This window comes from Sturnus vulgaris, chromosome 2, assembly GCF_052056855.1.
Source record: "Sturnus vulgaris isolate bStuVul1 chromosome 2, bStuVul1.hap1, whole genome shotgun sequence".
Classification (NCBI taxonomy): domain Eukaryota; kingdom Metazoa; phylum Chordata; class Aves; order Passeriformes; family Sturnidae; genus Sturnus; species Sturnus vulgaris.
The window spans coordinates 94213711-94233755 of NC_142244.1; the positions used below are offsets into that span (position 1 = coordinate 94213711).

The 20045-nt window shown below is 46.8% G+C and overlaps 1 protein-coding gene across 41 annotated transcripts in view; it reads right to left on the minus strand.

Moving 5' to 3' along the window:
• The window catches only part of LOC148224908 (uncharacterized), a 403359-nt gene that overhangs the window by 20337 nt on the left and 362977 nt on the right, over positions 1–20045 (minus strand). For 7 of the 41 annotated variants that reach the window (XR_015801703.1, XR_015801702.1, XR_015801701.1 and 4 more), the window contains exons 2-3: positions 4789–4875; positions 933–1042 (exon numbers count right to left, since the gene is read on the minus strand). The exons of 1 other annotated variant lie outside the window; for it this stretch is intronic. The gene's annotated coding sequence lies outside the window, so the exon portion shown is untranslated. Of the gene's footprint in view, positions 1–932; positions 6585–16681; positions 17545–20045 lie in introns of those variants that run through there. 33 more of the 41 variants (XR_015801696.1, XR_015801692.1, XR_015801694.1 and 30 more) reach the window with 15 other exon arrangements.

Here is a 20045-nt window from a genome sequence, read left to right on the forward strand (position 1 = left end):
TCATTTGCTCATTAACGAAGTGACTAATCCAGTAGTGAAGAGGATGTCTACTGAAAATGAATTACATTATACTACTGACTGCTGTGATGGATTCTTTATGTGCTCTTTGTGTTATCGTTCAGAGGAGCCCTTTTACCCAACCCTTGGTGTTGCTGCCATGTTATAAGGAATTTTATCAGAGCAAACAGGAGTCTTCATGAGGCAAGAAACAATAGAACAAGCAGGAAATAAATAATAACCAGATAACCAGGAAACAGCACTAACACAATAGATGTTTAGTCATTAGTTTGAACTGTCACATTTGTCCTGAAATGATCAAAACAACCACAGTGGAGCTGCAATAGTGAAGTTTACGATAAATCCATGCTTATGCATTCTGAAAGCTACTTCAGGAGAGTTAGAGGAATAAATAAGGATATCAAGGGCTAAAGTTGATGTTGAAAGTAGATGAGCTGGGAAACACTTCCAAGCATTTAAATTCCAAACATTTTAGAAGCACTTACTGCTGAAAAGAACATTGTTTCACTTACTCACCATTTATGATGACCTAACACTAATCCGGCAAACTGGATGGGATGTTTAATCACGATGGGGTTTCTTTCCCCACAGGTTGTCTTCCCAGATGGAATTTAATGAGGCAAGCCTGTTCAGACATTTCTGTCCATGTAAGTTGCAAAAGATAGATTCAACACATTGAAAGATCTTTCTGCCATGTGTGATCACTGATACAATTTATAGATTATAGATCATTCAACCAAGCATACATTGATCATGGATATTCAGATTCATAATATTTATGCAGACACTGTAAACTCTGAAAACTAGGGTCATTTATGACAAGAATGTTTTGTGATTTAACCTGTTCAGTGCATACCAGATGAAGAAAAATGATGAGTAGATTCAAGTTTGCTTTATTGCTTATTGATGCTTACCAACACAAAAGGATTCTGCAATATGTTTGTTGCATTCTGACTGCTTCTTCCACATTGATTTCTCTTTTGTCCCTCTTTTGCTGGAGATACTTACAAGGAACTCTACCAGTCTGTAAGAAAAACAACCTGTAACTGTGCAGCAAAGTTCTGGTTACTTTGCTTTGCAGCTCTCAGAGTCAAAGCTAAGTTTAATAGCAGCTAATCTGAATCATCACCAAAAAAAAAAATTTTTTTTTTCCCCTGTCCATGTTGCAGTAGAAAAGAGAGACGTATCTGAGTTTTCAGTTGTGGTTGTTTATGACCCTCTTTGGTAAGACTTGCTGAATTTCTATTTATATGCTTAACAACTGGGAAAAGCTCCATATATTACTGCATAAAAAGTCCTCCTTCATCACTTTCTTCCAAGTTACACAGAAGCCTTGATCAGTGAAAGTATGGGATTGCGTTCCTGACATTTATTGAATAACTATTATTTAAATTATTTTACTTGTTTCAATGAATTTGTCATATATTTTATTTTACAACTGATTCTTTATTTGCCTGTTATTTACATAAAAATTTCAATGCTGTGTTGCTAGAAATAAGGCAATGAATGCATACATGTAAAACTGAGATTCACCAAAAAAATCAAAAATTAGTGGAAATATGCTAGAAAATGTAAAATTTTGTGTGGCTATCAAATTACATTTATTTGTAAGAAATATTTAAAATTAAAAGTATTGCCATAAAAATTAATTTTGAGCATCTCTGTTCAAGCTTTTCTAATTCTTTCCAAGTTAATCTGGTTTCACAGGAAAAGGAAGATGTAGCAGAAATAACCTTTTTCAGCCTAGTGGCAAGAGGCACAGTGGTGTAAAAGCCCTTGAATCACAGCCCACCAGAAGTCAATATACAGTGATATCACTCAGGGTTGGATCAGGGTTTGAGCAAAAGATATTTTGAATTTTTACCAGATGTGAGATCAGAATCAAGTGCAATATACAGATACTGTATCAATCACACTGAAATGTGTTTCTCTGTTTTAGTAGGATCAGAGAACAATTCTACCAGTCTACATCGGTACCTGTAAAACAAGTTGCTTTTCCAAAGAAATCTGACTAGATGATAATTTGTTACCAAAACTATTTCCTTTCACATTTTCATCCAAGATATAATTCAATTTAGAAAAAGAAAACAAAGAAATACCCAAACAGGTTTTTAGTAGTATTTTTATAGTTCAGAGTTCTACTGTGAAAAATGAAGTAAAGGAAAACAAAATGCTATATATGCAAACAAAATTAAAATAAATGAAGGTTTGGTTTTCCATGTTGTAGACATTACACAATAACTGACAGGAACTTAAATTTCATCATTATCATGCATTTGAAGAGTTTCTTCAAAAGTTACGTTGGTAGTTAATTTGAGATTGTTGACTTAGATCACAATACAGTAATTAGCCAAAGTTAAAATTGAAGTAAAATTTGAAAGAAAATGAATCAAGTAGTACAATACATGGTGTAGTACTTTCTCCATTAACAGCTCAACTAATAATCTTACAGTGCATGAATTATCAGGGAGGAAACATGCTTTGATTGTACAACTCTGTTACAAAACTGTCTTTGAATTAAGGTGGCAATGCAATAGGTGCTAGCTTCACTGAAAATAGTATGTGTGGTTTTTCATATATATACTTTGAAGATGTATTTTGCATCCATTTTTATTGTGGCAATAAAAACAGCAAAGGTTTTGAGGACTGCAGGATGTCTTGTAGTTCTCTACTGTTTTGGAGTGTGATTAGTTATATATCACTCACATATGTCTTACAGTAAAATAATTATTTGAAAGGCTAGAACAAATCCTGAATAAAAGAGTTAATGAAAATATTTTAAAGTAATTCTGTTCCTTATCTGAACATGAGGTGAAATGAAAAGGAGGAGGAAAAGAAGAATCTGGTATTTCAGCAGAAAGGGGTTCTTGTCTCTTCCTGGCCTCACTGCTCTCCACTAATTTTTAATCTCATGACTGTGAGTTTTGATCATTTTTCATGATGGAGAATTGCTTGGTTATATTTTCCATGTAATTTTGAACATAAATTGGAAGAATAAGAAAAACAAGACAAAACAAAACCTAAACTCTGTGTGTGCCATTTGCTGAATATACGGTTTTCTTCCCCCAGTGTATGTGTGTGCCAGATGGCACTACACTGGATTGGATGATAAAAAATATGAAAAATACAAGTCAGTGCAGAGATATCTATGGCTGAATGTACCAGGGCTAGGGCTGGTAGAGGGATGGGCCAGTTCCAGCTGTGAGAGAAAAGCAAAATTCAGCCTCTCAAGGGAGGAGCTGATCTTATTTCCAATGAGTTCCCCCTGCCCAAAGTCAGGCCACTGGGAAAAGAGGTTTCCTCTGCTTATCTGAGCACCTTGCCTGAAGGGCAGATCTGGGGGCATTTTCTTCCCATTAGGGCCAAGGTCATTATTAACCTGGGGTGATGGGAGCAGGTTTGGTTCCACAAAGGGACAAAAAGCCTGAGTGGAGGTGGTTAACCCACCTTTGGGCTCCCATCCCTGGCACATGAGGTTGGCAGGCTGCTGAGAAGGGGTCAGGAGCAGCTGGCAGCATGAGCTTAGAAGAGGGCTCTTGTAGGAGAGGGGCATGTCTGGGTCCAGACTGTTGACATGACTTTGTGGGCTCCTGTTTCCCACCCTTGGTCTGCTCCCTGAGGACATCATCCATCTCACCATCAGCTGGGATTTGTGGTGGCCACAAAGAAGTCTCCCACCTCTGCATAGCCCCATGGCAACACCTACATGGGAGGCACGACAAGAAACTCCTCCTCTTTGGAGCTCCTCCTTCACATCTTTCTGGAAGTGCTTCAGCAGAGACCCAGATGAAGATGCACTCACAGTACCAGGGCATTTGGCCCCTGGCCATGTGCCTTGCTATTGTCTTCTGTAGGCATTGGCTGCACATTGTTTTTCCTCCGGGTTTCTGCATTCGTCAGTAAGTGACTTACCCAGACCGGAAGCACGTCCGACACTTCCTAGAACATAGATTTTGGGGGATCCATTTATCTAAGAGGTAAAGCTTTGATGTGCTAAGTGAACAAATACCTGGCAGATAAGGGTCCTTACAGTGCATATCGTCTCTACTGAAATATTTGTATGAGGCAGATTGAGTTCTTGCATTACTCATTTGACCATGGGGCTGATGTAGTTGAAAACAGGCTTTCTTTTAACATGGTAGTTATTCTTGGAAAACTCTCTCTGGCGATGTGAAAGATCTGCGAGCCAGAAGATGAAACGGTACCTATGCATTAATTTATTTTCCCCATTCACTTCCATCTGTCTTTGGTTTTGTTATTCTCATCTTTTCCTTCTTACCCACCACTGCATTCTGAAAGGGGCAACCTTAATTTTGGGAAGCCAATCAAATCACAGTGAATAATTATGTAGTTTTAAATAATTCCATCTTTTGCTTCCTCAGTAATTTATGTGATTTAGTTACAGAATACATTAATTAAGCTAAAGGGAAAGAGCCAGTTTAATGGGTAGGAAAGAAGCACTGGATTATTCTTGGTCCTGCAAAGAACGTATTTAAGAGTTTCTTAGCTCAGCTCTCTTAGACCAATGAAACTTTCTTCTCTGCTTCTTCATGAGCACAAAACAGTCTGCACTGAAGGATGATCACTCTCATGTGTGACTGCTGTGTCTGTCGCAGGCAGTGTCGGAGGCTGGGCAGTATCCATCTCCATAAGCTCACCAGAGCAAAATTATCCTTGAAGAAGAAGCTTTGGATTCACTAACTCTTGCTAGATAAGAGATTGGAAGAGGAAACACAACCCCCAGCATTTTAAGATATCGATGGCACAGACCTTTGCTCCTTGAGCACAGGCTCCTGACATGAGGGTGGAAGAGAGGGGAGTTTCCTCTGCTCACCACATGGTGATCACAAATGTCACCTACAGACAAAAGAAAATGAAAAGGAACAATAAGTGAAACACGGGCAATGATTTAGTCTCTTGAAAATGCACATTAATCATCTGACAGCTCTCAGCTTTACTGAACTGAAAGTTCGTTTCTCATGGCAGAGCTAACTTTGGGATCAGTGCCGGAAGGCAAAGCTGGACCAGGGCTGGCAGCAATATTCAGAAGCGACAACTGCATGAGTGTATTAAGAAACAGAGCATTCACAAAAACTCCTAACGGACCCATAAATACCCAGCTTAGTTGCTGGTTTAATCACTCGCAAAGACATTGCCTGACTTTTTAAAGCCGCGCGTATCTGAAGTTTTGGAAGCGATTGTGAATAAATACTTCACTGCCTGCTCACAGCGACGTTTCCCCGGCGTTAGCTCATTAGAGTGCCTGAAAGAGACCCGACAGAAAATAAGTTAAATGCAACTTAAATCATCATCCGATTCGACGCTAGAAACAACACGAAAGGCGAGGCGTTTACCAAAAGGTTGCAAAAGGCGTCAGCTGCACTGCAGTTAGGAGTGGAGGGAGCGGGATTGAGGGATGTGAGGGACAGTGTGGCTGGGATCCCAGTCCCAGTTGTGGTGGTACTTTTTTCCTTTTTTTCCACACACACTTTTTTTTTTTTTTTTTTTTTTTTTTTTTGGTGACTTCGAAAGATGTCACGGCGAAGTGAAATCTTTGTGGAGGGCTGATCATGCATTCAGACTGTAGAGTTTTCAAAATGTGATGTTTTGCAATGATGACATTAGAGTAGCAACCAAGGGTCCGAGACAGCAACGCCTGCTGCAGCTGGGCTTCGCTTTGAAATGCCCAAGACAATGGGGGCCACTGTTCTTCATCGCTTCGCCTTTCCATTCCATTTGCATAGTCTGTTCTGCCTGATTGACCAGCTTGGGCTGTCCAAGGGACCAGCATTGTTCACAGATCACTTCAAGATGGCACAGATGACAAGATTCAGGTGAGAGATGAAGTGGGATGATTCTCAAATGCCATAAGAAAAAGCTACCCTGGGAACTTTTAGCTCAAGTGAAATAATTCGAGAATTTAAGCAGTTGTTTTTTTTTTTTTTCAAGAAACCGATCCTATTTGGAAATGCACTGCCATGACATACAAATAAGTAATAGGAGGTTTGTATGTTTCGTTGAGTTGTTTTGTTTGTGTTTGATTGTGTTGGGTGGATTTTTTTTCTGGGGTTTTTTGGTTTGTTTGTTTGTTTTGTTTTGTTTTGTTTGGGGATTTTTTAGTCGGTTTTTCTGTTTGGTTTTTTTTTTTTTTCCCTTTTCCATCCCAAACCTCAGCTTCTTCAGGCCGTGACACTGGAAACCTTCCTGAATAAAAGTTTGCTTACAAAAAACAAAACAAGAAAAAAAATAGTAAATCGAATGTAAATAAAGCTCATCATAGTGGCGAGTTTTTAAATTCTTTGATGCCTGCTCCGTAACTAAACGCCAGGATTACTCAGTTAACGTTCATAAAGCGCTTTGGACGTGGAAAACCCTCCTGGAAAGGCGCAGAGCGCAGAGCGCTGTCAGCCAGCCCTGCGGCGGCCGGCGGGACGGTGCTGGCCTCGGCCCGGGCTCCGGGCGGGCAGCGAGGGGAGGCTGGAGGACACCTCGCTGTTCCCCAAGAAGTTGTAAACTCTCTGCTGGCACAGATTCACTGTGACTGAAATGTCGTGGTTTCGGTTGCTTATTTTCTTTTTTTCTTCTTCCCCCCCCCGCCTCCCACCCCCCCCCCGCCCCCGGTACTCGAGTAAACACACACACACGGTAGCGCCCCTAAAATGAGTTTCATTTGACACCTATGTTTTGACTTCATCTCAAAAAGACAAAATCTTTGTCGTACAAGTATGTTTTCCCTGGAGGGGTTTCGAGCACAATTTGCTATAATTTCTTTACACCTAACGGAACTGATGGGATCTGAGCAGTAAAACACATTCCCACAGTAGTTTCGCTCTCTCGCACTCTCTGTTACCCTCCTGGGGTTCAGCTCACTCTCTAGTATAAATATTGCCAATAATTGTGCTAATACGGTGATTTCTCCGAAGGCAGCAGAACTGTCTTCTCCTCGTGTATCAGACCTAAAGCCATGCGACTCCTGCTTAATCTCTGGGTGTATTCTCTCCTAGCTGCTCGTCTTTCCCCTGCAGAGACTAATACACTTAATTACATGATTTACAAGAATTGCCAACAAGGTCCCAGGGGCCGCTAAAGACAGACCGCCGCCCGACGAGCGGGGCGTAAGGTGCGTATCTGTGTGCAGCACGGGCACCTCGAAGGGAAGGCGCCTTCAGCAGGACTCGGCTTTTCAAAATTACCCAAAGTTTCAGGCTCTTCTTCACTGTTTCACACGCACCTCCCTTTCAATTTGTGTTCCGGTCCCAGGTTGGTTTGAGGGGTGCCGTCGTCCCCACTTCCCCTCCTCCCGAGAAGGCGGCTAAAAGCTGCAGAGGAAACTTAAGTGGCTCTGGAGTTTGTTTAATTTCCCTCCAGTGTTTACTGATAATTCGAGAGACGCTTATCTCGGGGAATATAACGATTAATACAACCGCAGGTTTCCAGATAAGTGATTGTGATGGAGATTGTTGGCGAGAAAATAGACAATTATCCGCTGTTAGCTTTACATAAAGATCGCATTAACTTGAATTAGTTATCAGACAAAAGAACATCAGAAAGCTGCACCTTTCTGCCAAGGCAACCGCTTGCAGGCGGTGTGCTCCGCGCAAGCAAACGCACCGCTGCCTCCCCAGCATCTCACAAGCATGAAAGGGGCGGCGGGCCCGGGGGGGCCCACGGCACCGACACGCCGCGCTCCTGCCGAGGCACGGCCGCTGCGAGGAGCGGGGAGGGCGAGCCCCCGGGCCGGGGGATCGCTTTAATATCAGCTGCCCGGCCGGGCCGCTTTCATTTCCATAGGGCGAAATTAACATGGACGTGGGGCAGGCGCTGGGGCGGGGGCAATGCGCCCGGGGAAGAAGCGGCGTGGCTGATCGCCAAGGAAACCTCGCTGAAAGGGAAGGGTAGAGCATGTGGCTATTAAAATCCCGACACAATAATAACATTAAGGGGAAAAAAAAAATAAAACCATAATGATAACTTGGAGGCAGCTCGCCATTTGCATATGAAACCAGCGGCCAGAAGCGCGGCAGTCCCCTTGCCGCATTATGTGCTCGGCGGTCCGAGGTCGTCCCCCCCCAGCAAGACTGAAAAGCCTTTTGATTATTTCTCCTCTCCCTAGGAAAGGCTGATTCCTCCGTAATTGATAGCGGGGAAGGGCCGTAATTAATTTTTCAGGGAAGTAAAGTGCAGCTTCTTCTCTCGGCTGGAGGGGAAGGGCTGAGAGCGAGGAAAGGGGGCGAGGGAGCGGAGGCGAGAGGAACTCCTTCCGAGAACCCCTAATTAAAAGTAATCACGCTTCACCCTCTCCGGCACCAAGACCCCCCTCGACTCCTCGCCACCCCCTCGCTCGCCGGGGAGGCAGGAAGGGCAAGGACCGTGGGCTGCTTTCACCGAGTCAGAAAGCATTCACCAGGCGTTTGTATTGCGGGAGGTTTCTGTGGGAATCGGGTGGCTCGAGTAATTGGAAGGGGAGGAGGGTGCACTCTCGGCTGGCTTCTCTCTGGAATTAAAGGCAGTCTTCAAAATAGGGTGTTTGTTAGAGAACTTCAGCTGGGAGGAAACCTGCCATTTCGGATCAGCGCGTTTTCTGCGCTGGGTTTCCAGACAGACCCTTAGCACCCTGTTTATCTGGGGAAGGGAAAAGGAACAGGAGGGAGGCTTTTCGTGTGGGATAGGGCAATGGGGGGGATAACGACAAGGTGCTTCAGGCGGCAGACTGAAGACTAACAGATGCTGGGATACAAATACTTTCTTGGGAGCAGAGGCACCTTAGGTTGGTTCTTGGGGCAGCCGCGAAGGCAGCGGAGAGTGGACGCCAGGTGAAACGGCTCTGCTCCCACCCGGGACGGAAAGCCCGTCCCCAGGCTTGGGACGTGCCGCTGCCACCGCTGGGTCCCCGCTGAATGGAGCGGATAATGATCCCCGGTTCCCAAGGCAGGCTTGCTGCTGCCTGGTGAGCCTTGGATTTGTGTGGTCCAAGCCTTTCCCAGCTTGTCCCATTCTGTCACCGGGATAAGGGGCTCCCTCGGCTCGTTTGCACCTGCGTCGCTTTTGGCTCCTTCAGGAATGCGCTGAAGCTTGTAATCAGCTTTGTGAAGCCATTGAGTGCACGGCTGAGTGAAACTTCCAAAGCTCGCAGAAAACTGGCCCGCTGAATAGGAGTCAGCATGGGGCTTCTCTCCAAGCCCCTGGCCTGCCAAATTCCAGCAGAGCCCCTCACAATCAGTCCACACAAGCTTTACTGCTCTCCCCACACTGAGAGAAGCGAGAAAAGAAAAGCTAAAATACCAGTCACCGAGGTTAGCGGTTTGTTCCCAGATTAATGGCAAACGCCTCTCTGCCCGATACTAACCAATTCATTCGGGTGATGTGTGTGTGGATATATAGATATAGATATAGATATAGATATAGATATATAGATATATCTAGATATATGCCTGTGTCTCTGTGTGTGTGGATGTGTGTAGATATACATGCATATGAATATGTATCATGCCAATGGCTATAACAGAAAAAAGGAAATGAGGAAGAGTTATTAAAATTTTATGTGGCCTCGGAAGTTCTTATGGCAGCAAACAGGTAGCAGGCTGTTTTGCTATCCCACGGGTCAGGCTATTTTCATATCAATCTTTTCTGCAACTGTGTGCTTTTAGGACTCTGGATGAGTGTAACTTCCATCTGCAGTCCGGTTTTCCATCTGGAGGGGTTTAACACCAAACAACTCCGGAGGAAAGGAAAAGAAAATAACGGGCAGGTTAAAAAACAAAAGAAAAAAAAATCTCCAACCCCATCATCACCAAACCCACTTCAAGATAGCTCAAGAGGAGCAAGGCTCTGGGGTACTCGCAGGACGGGTTTGCCATGCCCAAGGTTCACGGTCACCCCATGGTGACCAGCTTGGCGTAAGAGGGGATTTTCCACTGCAGCGCGGATCCCTTCCCCACCGGGGAAAAGCTTACAGGAGAGGTCCCACTCTAGGGAATCCCGTTATTTTGAACACCCTTAACACTTGCGACTTGTATCCCTTCACTCCTACGTTCCCAGCATCTGATTGCACAAACGGGAGTGACGCTAAACAGCTCGGGAATATGTAGCACAACTTCATCATACCTTTCATCCATGTTCTGTAGGGGGTTGAAGATTCGCATTTATTGGGGGAAAAAATTACTCGAGTTACAAGACCACGTTTCTTTCTAAAGCAAGTCCTTTCACTGCAATAAACGCTGTGAAATGTTCTTAAATCTAAAATTGTAAGACACGTGCACATCAAGTCTATGAGTATAGACCAACTGAGAAAGGCTTTAGCTTCTGGTCTTGGGACTTTTTATTCCATTTGTGTCCTTCTTCTTCTTCTACATGTATCTAAAACAATGAAAACAACATTATGACAACATTCATACTTGTTGCAAGCCCTCCTCTTGGGCTAGTATACGGGGGGAAATGGAGACTTCCAACATTTCCAGAGATGATGGCACCCGAAGTTTTTAGCCGTGCCTCTGAATTACGTCATGGAAATCATGTTTTCTTGACGTCCACATTGAAATAACCCGGTAGAAGGAGCGAAACTAACTCCGCAGAGCTGGTAGATGTTTCTTGTGAGTTCAGCAGGATTTTGTCTCGCTTTGCTGTCATGCTCTTGGCGGCCTCTCAATTACCGCAATTTTCAGGAATGTCCCAGAAACCGATGGCGGGAGTAGCTGTTTTCGCCATTGCTTTCTGAAGTGTTTGTAGGGGCTCATTGGAGAGTCGCTTGCACAGTGGGTGAATAGTTTAGCAGCATCAACGCACTGTATTCTGATCCCCAGGTCCCTCTAAGGATAAGGTAACCTCCGATGTAAAGTATTCGGTAGTAAAAGCGCAGAGGACCATGTCTTGAAGTCCTGATCCTTTAAACTGCTGCTGCACAAAAACTTCTACATATGGCCAAAACCGGTTTAAAGCCACATCTCTTTCTGTCTGCAAAGTTTCTTTTCTTTTTGGAAGTTTAATGTGCTATTTTCGACCGTGTTGCTCCTTCCAACCATTCTCAGTGACAAGTCATGAGGATATGCAGTAATTCAGAAATTAGTGAAATTTTATTCTTGGTGGGGGCGTTGGATTAAGAGGCTGGGAGAGTGTGAAACAAGTCAACGTGTAATTGTATGATAAGGCTCTCACGAGGAATTTATTGGCCAAGTTGCTATTTCTATTCCTTCCTAATCTCGTTTAGCACATTCATTCTCTGCAATCTGTCTCCATAATCTTCTGTGACAGAATGGCAGCCAATAGAAGCATGCATGTTTGGAGAGAAGAGAAAATATGCAGAGGCGTGATAAACTGATGCTAATTATCCATATTTAGGACACCGAGTGCAGAAGATCAAGGTTTACAAATAACAAACCAGAGCCAATGATGATGGCTTCCTAGTGTGGAATATATTGGAGGGGACAAGATAAGGGTTTCACATGCAGAAGAGATTTATTGGTCAAAGGGTTCACCTTCCACTTTTCCACTTTTATATAGCAGTAAATTATTTGGGCTAAATTCACCAGAACATTACTCTTTTATTTGGCAATGTGCCATGACTTGCTCTTTCTTTGTGTCCTTTCAATGCAAATCCTTGTAGTGTAACATCAGTTGATAAGAAACAAATAATTGAAGTAATAGGTAATTCCCTTTAAATTGTGCATATAGGACAGTAAGGTAATCATCTAATGTAGAATGAGACCGGAGTATAGAGCAGATAGCTGAAAGTGAAACAATATCCATCTCGGCTATTAAATTACATTTATACTGGAGAAAAATAACCTCCAGAAGACTTGTAGGCTGAAGAAGAGACAATACTAGTTTAGTCACTCTTAGGCCATTTTCCTACAGACTTCTCAAATCTATTTAATTTTGAAATACAGTTTACTACCATTTTCCTCGCTTCCTTTTCCTGTCTCTCTCTCTCTTTTTTTTTTTTTCTTGAAAGCTAACATTTAAATTAGTGACTCTGCACTTCTGCACTTCCCTTTTTAACAAATGCTGGCTCTGAGAAATAATAAGGGAATTCAGTTTGGCAGTATCTGTGTAGTATGGTTGAGGGTCAGTGGAGTGATCTTAGCAGTCTGCAGTAATTGTATTGTAAAGATTCCAAAATGAGAATAATATTTGTTGAGTTTATTTTTATTTACAAGTTCAGAAAGTATTCTGTACAGTGGCAAAATTCTAAATGCTGTTTCTATTTGCACCTTATTGTCCGGTGGAGGTAAACTCTTCTTTAAGAAATTCACTCTTGAATTGTGTATCAACGCTTCTGGCTTCTCGAATGTTATTTTTCCTGTGTTGGTGGTACGATGATACTCCACAAAATACAGAACCCCGCTGTTGAAGCAGAAAATACAAAGGCCCTTCCACTAGGAACACTCTTTAAAATATCTCTTCTTTGGTATCTGAAAAGATATTTCTTCCCTGACTACTCGTATAAGTGGAGAAAATTTTCTGACTTTTTGTTTTACTGCTGAATGACTGTAGATTTATTTCTCTTCCCCTCTGAGGTATTCCTTTGAATGGCTTTGTATTTTGTTTTTGTGCAGGGGCAAAAACACTGCAGTACCTAGCTGAATATTTTCACAGGTTTCCTAAAAATATTTCGAAGGGTAGTCGAGTTTTTTCAAATTCCCATAAGTAGCTGACTTCCCTCAAAATTAACTGAATCACATCGTTAGGGAAGGAAGGTAGGCAAGCAGTCAGACTGCAACTTAGTCCTAGAAGTTGCCATTTGGTCACTAGTGGACAAAAATAAAGGGCATAGGGAGTGGAGCAAGGATGTGGAGCACGACAGCCTGGGGACAAGCCTGGCTCTGGGGCAGCCCAGATCTGCAGCCGGTGCCGGCCCACGAGATGGCCCCGAGCTCTCTGGACGGGGAATACCCGAATCTCGGTTCAAGCCCCCCTAAAATCCGCCGGATGCCAGCCCACCTGTCCCACTCGGGAAGCGCAGAGCGGAGGCCCCCGCAGCCTGAGTGCCGCCGGTTCCCTGACCCAAGCCAGGTGAACTTTTGTCCCGTGTCCCCTCTCCAGGGACAGGAGGCGTTTATCTCCTCGGCAACGCCACAGCTCAGCCCCGGAGCTGCTCCCTGGGGACACGGGGCTCCCCACTCGCATCCTGGCTCCCACATCCCGACCTCCTGCTCTCCCCCCGGCAGTCCCCACACCCCGCTGCGGACCGCCCCATGCCCGGCGGGGCAGAATCCCGCTCCCCAGGCGGAATGCGGGTGGGCCCGGGGGAGCCCTGAGCCTGCCCAGCAGCAGCAGCAGCAGCAGCAGAGCCAGGGCAGCCGGGTGCCCCCCGGGCGGGGAGGAAGGGGCCGCTCACACCGCCTTCTGTAACAAACTACTTGGCGCTGTCGGGGGGGCGGGAGGGAGTGTGTGTGCCCGGGATAGCTGGGCCCTGGGCTTCATTAAATGGCTTTTGGCAACTAGTTTGTCTAACCGGGTGGATTTTCGAAGTAACGGCCTCTCAAATCCGGCCCGGTTTGAATCTGCAGCCGCTTTGGCTGCAGCAGAGCTTCCTGCCGCTCTGCCTCCACCCCTGTTTTCCGTGAGAAAGCTCTTTTTCTCCCTGCTCGCAGCGAAAAGGCAGACGTCTTCCACAGAAAACTCTAAGAATTTTGTTAAAATCAGCGTTTCACTGTTCCGTTTGTCGTCTCCAGAGACACTGGAAATCCCTGTAAGCCCGGTGTTCTCTCTAAGCGAGGCGTGCGCATTGGCGGAGGGAATGCCGAAGTTTCCCTTTCAAGTGTTTTGTGGCTGCGCTTAACTATATGATGGTCAATGAAGGAAAGAGCTCCGTTCCAGATGTTGTCCAACTCTTTCACAGAATAGAAGCGTAGCTTCTGTAATACTTCTTCTGCCCGTTCTTAATTTTTAAAAAATTATTATGTAATGGATCACAAAAGACAAACATGATCCTCTGTGAATTTCAGCTCTGATTTTCTGCTTCCATAGTTCCACTCAATTTTCGTGCCTGTAGCGAGTCTCCTTCCTGTTAGGCAATAAGCATGTTATAATCAAACTAGAAGGTACGACAAGACACCTCGGTTTGACGGTGCCTGAATCTGGTGTGCAGCCATGTAAGTATGGAGAGCGACTTGAATCTGCAGCAAACGTCCGGAAAGTAAGATGGGATGTTCCCAAGGACATGACGTCATTGCATATATTTGTGAAGCAGTTGGTATCCACACATTCATTTTTATTACAGTTTTTTTTAATGTGTCTCCTTATTAAAGGACATCAACATCCTGAGGAGCAGAAACCGTGTTTTAAACAATGGACTCTGAGTTCGTGCATTTTCATGACAATAGGCTTACCTTTCAAATGTAGTATTTTCTCTTACTGATCATCTAAGGCTACACTAAGACAGATGGTAAGTCCAGGCGTCTAAATTGGAACACTTAACCGTGAAAAGATGAACACATCGTTTAGATATTATGAAATATATAAAACATGTCTGAGACGCACAGACACATTCAGTTTATCTACCTAAAACTACCCACTGAATAATACAGCTACATAGCAAGTCTCTACCAAATTGTACAAAACTGGGCTCATTTGGTCACACAAGGATGGCTTTTGCAATAATGCCACTTCATTGCTTTCCTTACCTTAAATATGTGGATATATGGCACATTGATCATGATCAGCTTGTCCCACTTATCTAGTCAGCTTTGGTCTGCGACCCCTAGAATTGAGATGTTGCTATATTCGGGAAAATCAGGCAGAACTTTTCCCTGTAGTTGCTTGGTCCAAACAAAACGATTAGGAGACTATTTGTTCCTATGTTGTGACCCAAACTTAGTCGGCTAAACGGACATTTTGGTTGGAGGCATAGCAGAAACTTCCCAAGTCTTGCTAAAAAGTCAGAAACTGAGAAGAACATGAAAGGAGGAAGTGCTTTTGAAGGGAGAAATGCATGTTCTATTTTCATTACTTTGTTCTCCACTGTTCCATAAGACACATAAGTAATGATTTGGCAAGACAGCACAGAAATTTCCCATTTGGGAAATGCAATCCATGTCCATATCCCTCCTCTTTACTCTTATGGCTGTTCAAAACACTGCGGAGGAGTTTTTTAGGCTAAACTCCACACTTCCCCTTTTCGTACTGCCCTATAACAGGTAGGCTTGAGCTCACATATAGCTGTATATTTTGAAAAACGTTTCCCACGTTAGTTTTATTTTTTATGGTCCTTCAAGGTAGAAAATGCACATGTTCACGGCGACTCGATTGCACAACATATTGGGGTTTGCATAATTTTCTACATTCTGTCATCGCGAAGGGAGGGCGGCGATGACGAACCATGAAACTTTCACCTTCCTGTGACTGAAAAGCAATTTAGGAGAAGGTAAGACTGATAATGCAGGAAGGCATAGATAATTTTAAAAACCCAAACAAACAAACAAGGAATTATTCAAGATTTTTCCAAAAGATAAAGATACCTAATGAGCAAGGAAAGGAGGAGGGACCATGTTTGAGGTGTATGTAACTCGGATGCACTGTAGATGGTTTCAGAGCTTTCCTCACCGGGTAGGAATTGTGTTTTCATGTCTATACTTTATTTTGAACTCCCGTGCTTGGGGTTTTAGATCTTTCCTGGCCTTGGGCTACTTATGTTTGTAGCTCCAAACCTGAACAACCATTCATTCTTCTAATCTGATTAGGATTGAACTATCCACTCATCAGTGGTTTTATCAAGACAATCTTTCTATAGACTTTTTCTGTATTGGAGAGATTAAAAAACCCAAAACAAAACGAATAAAACCAAACCAACCAACAACAACAGCAACCAAAAAACCCCCAAAAAACCAAACCAAAACAAAACAAAACAAAAAAAAAAACCAAGAAAAACCAACCAACCAAATAAACCCAAACCCCAAAACCAACACAAACAAACAAACAAACAAATCTTCTGAAATCTGTGCGAGACAATTTTTGGGTAGGGAATAAATGTGTCCCTAATCCTCCTGCACCCCTCCCGCAACTTCACCCCCTCCGTAGATGTATGGTGCCTTTGTTCACCACTAGTTCCTAGTTGCTATGGAGTTTTACGCCTTGGTAAACTATATTTCACCTCCTCCCGGTGAAAGCTATTCTTTTCCTAAAAGCAGACTTTGCAGGTCCTTCCCCCCCATGTCGGTCGCACTTCCTCAGCCCACGCTGTTCTGCCCCCGGCTAAAGCCGCGTTTTCCCACTCGGATCTCAGCTCACCCTCTAGCACTTGCCCAATTGTTTGACCACCGACAGATGCTCTCCTGCTTCTCCTCGGTTTCATTGTTCTTCATTTTATTTTTTAAGGTTTCTGAGGGACAGTCCCTCTATCTAAGAGCCGCAGCTAACCGTGGCACACGTCTTCTCCAAATCAATGCGAGGTGTCCGGACTGAAAGCGTGGACAATGGGATTTTCCCGAGCATGAAGCATATTACCCCCAAACCCGTCCTGACAGGCCGTGCTAAAGCATTTGAATGACTTTCTTGAAATGAGACCTTTCTGAAGGCTCCTCCCTTCAGAGAAATACACTATCCAGGAAAGATAGGCATGAAACTGCACAGGGGCACCCCAAGGCTTTGTAAATTGGGGGTGGGGTGTGTGTCCTTTGTCACAAGGCACCACTGCTTCCACCCATAAGCCAGGGACCAGTGCGCTTACCTTGGGAGTTGCCCCTCACTCAACACAAGCTCCGGACATGTTAAGGGATGGGATGTTAAGGGCTTTTCACTTTGGAACTTCCTGACTTTTGACGGCACGTACAGCGCTGTGGTTCACCTCAGTCAGTGCCTACTAATTTCTAGCCTATCCTACAGAGGCATCTCCAGGTGTGTCCCGGTTTTAGACATAAAGACTGGGAAGGACTTCCTGCTAGCATTTTGACCATGCAGCTAGGGGAGCTGGTTCCATATATCACACTGCTGTTGCTGGAAGGATCCTCAAAGTCCTCCGAAATTTAGTTTGTGAATCTTTACTTTTGCGAAGTTTCCTCCAACAGTAGACTGGTTCACTGCATGTGAAAGTCAATGGGCTTTCACTTCAGCCTCTAAAGAAAGCCTCTCGTTACATCTGTACCTGCACACCAGGTTCCCCAGCTCCTCTACCAGCTGTCCTGCTCCTCGGGGCCGCCCTTGTGTTCCAGCTTTTCCTGACATTATTAAGCAGAGGCACGGCGGGGCTGGAGCCAGCAGGCAGGCAGACAGGCAAGCAGGCAGGCAAGGCCCCGTCCACTCCGCACCCACAATCTGTTGTCCTTCCAACCACCCGGGCAGCGGGAGTCGGCTCCCACCGCTCCCCCGTGTCCCTCGCTGCAGCTATTCCGTTCACACCACCCTCCCCTCTCGGGGCTCTGGAAGACCGTGTCCTGCCATGTTTTCTGTTTTGTCTCCTCTGTCTCTCTTTTGGCCTTGCCTCTTCAGAAGTGACTTTTCAGCCAAGCCTGGCTGTCTGACTTCTCTCCGCCTCGGCCGTGTGAAACCACTTGCCCCAGGCTTCAGTTTCCCCATGGAAAGTAGCATCCATCCCTAACGTCAAAACAAACAGAGGAAGAGTAGCTTAGTCTTGACGGGCACCCTCCAGTCCCAGCCTGGCTGTCCCGGTCGCAGCCCTCTGCGGAGCTGCGTGAGTCCCGTGGCGCTGGGGGGACGGAAGGGCAGCGGGGCGCGACGGCGCCGCGTTCCGCAGAGTGGGGCCACGCGTGGCCCCAGGTGCCTGAGGCTGCACTCTGCACATGTCTCCGAACCGGGACAAGCCCATTGGCTTCAGATCCCTTTCTGTTCGGACGATGTGCACAGAGGTGCTCCGTGCTGCTCGTGGGGTAGCGCCGAACCACCCAGCAACCTCGCTTTTTGGGGTGCTGAGTTTTCTGGAAGAGGAGGAGCCAAAATGCCGTGAGGTGGAGGGACAGCTTGTTTCATTCTCATCACCCCATCCCACCCTCCCACCAAAAAAAGGAAGATAGCTTGTGTCATCTCCCCGCCCTGTGCAGTGTCTGTGTGCGTGGGGTGTGCGCGGCACGGCGGAGCGGCGGCGCCGGTTCCCCGCGGGGCGCGGACCGGCAGCCGAGGCGCCCACCCGCCAGTGCCGGCCCCGCTCGGCGGCCCGTCGGGGGCCTCCCCCCGCCCAGTGCCATCCCCCGCCTCCGGTAGCCGCGCAGCAGATGGCCCGCGGTCCAGGAGGGCGTCCGCCCGCCGGTGAACGCATGACTGGAGCCGGGCTTTGGTGCCGCCCAGCCCAGGAGGGTCCCGTGTGGAGTTCAAGAGCGGCTTTTCCCGGCTGGTAGCAATGCGCTTGTTTTTCTCAGATATCTCGGCCCGCCCCTGCCTCTCACGCCTGGAACTCTCCCTTCCTTGCCTTCTTCCCCTACTCGTCCACGAGAGGCTCGAAGGCTGCGGTCGGGAGACGGGGCGCACCGCAACATTCCCCTCACCTCCCCCCGCTGCAGCCTTCCGACATCCCACTGGGACCTCTCCTCTCCCTCCTTCCCGATTGTCTCCCTTCTCCCCGCAGTAGGGCCGGGCCCTCCCCCACCAGACCCCACTCGCTCCAAGGGGGGGTCTGGTCTCGCTGGCTGCCCGGCCGGCCGCTGGCATGCAGCGGGAGCCGTCGGTTTTCCGCCGGGTGATTGTAAACGGGTTTGACTGGCCGTTGATCTCGGGGTCAGGACTGTTCTCGCTAATCCCTCGCTCTCCAAACACCGCCCCCCCTCCTCCCCACGCTCTCCCTCCCTTTCTCTCTCCCCTCTCCCCTCCTGCCACCCCCGTTTCCCTCTTGCATCATTCATCTGCAGCCCCTCTGACAGCTTCGGGGGCACCTCGCTTCCTGGGGCTCGCAGAGACCCACTCGCACCCCACAAATAGCATCCCCCAGGCCCACCATTCTGGGGGATTGGCTAGGCAAGGAGGGCTCTTTCTGCAAGATCAGCCCCCTGCACACTGACACGGACACACGGACACAAGGACACACTGACGCGGTCCGCCCCCACGGGAGTGCCCCGTCCCGGCGCTCCCCACGTGTTGCTGAGTGCAGGAGGGAAGGGGAGATCTGGAGATTACTGGGGAGAGCTGACAGAAAGTGTGCGGGAAGGGGGAGGGAGGGGCAGAAAAGGGCTCGGGAGAGTCGATGAGTGCCCGGGAAAGGCGGGGATATCGCGGGGCGTGGGAGACCGTCGGCGCCAGGCCCGGGAGAGCATCCCGTCCGGATTACCCATGAAACTCACAGACACCGGCCAGTTCGCGTCTTTTGACTCCGTTTTGCTTTACAACAAAGCTTAGATCAACCGTTTGGTTTGGTTTTCGGCGGGAAAGCGTGTCTGTGTGATGCTGTGGTGCTTTTTATCTTTTATAGAATATTTATTTTTCTTCCGTGGCAGTTTACACTTAATAATAAAATGCTGCAACCGCGCCAGACGTTCAGGTGACCCGGCCTGATGTCGCCTGCATGTGGCGCAGCTGGGAGGGAGGGTCCGCCCCACCCCGCCCTGCCAAGGAGCATTTCGCCGAGCTTCTTGTCCCGCTGTAGCCCCAAGGGCGCGTTGAGTCTGATTTCTGGAATCGTCCCTCTTTTTATCTTCATGGACAATTTCGTGTGCCCTCCTCCCGCGCTCCGTTGCTCCCAGAGGCACGGAGCCGTCCCATCGATGCTCCCCCCGGGGCTTGTTGCGATGTGACTCCGGTTGAGGGCGCGGGGGAGTGGAATTGGAGGGAACGGCTTTTCCCCGGGGCCCAAGGCCACTCCTACGAGCTCAGTGAGCCACGCACGGCGGAGTGGAAGGAGAGGGGAAAATGTTTTTAGAAAGGGAGAACCGCTGGGAAAAGAGCTATGGAGTTCAGGCCAAGTTTGTGTTTTGGCTCGAAGTTTGGAGCGGATCAAACCTGTTATCTCTCTGTGCCTCCTGTCCTTCTGGCTCCTCTGCCGCCGTGCCCCTCCCGGGGCGCAGGGTCTCGCCGGCAGAGCCGGGACCGCGGGGGTGGGGTCTGGCCCACGGGGGGCCTTGACCCCAAGCTCCCCACGCTACACGCAGCCC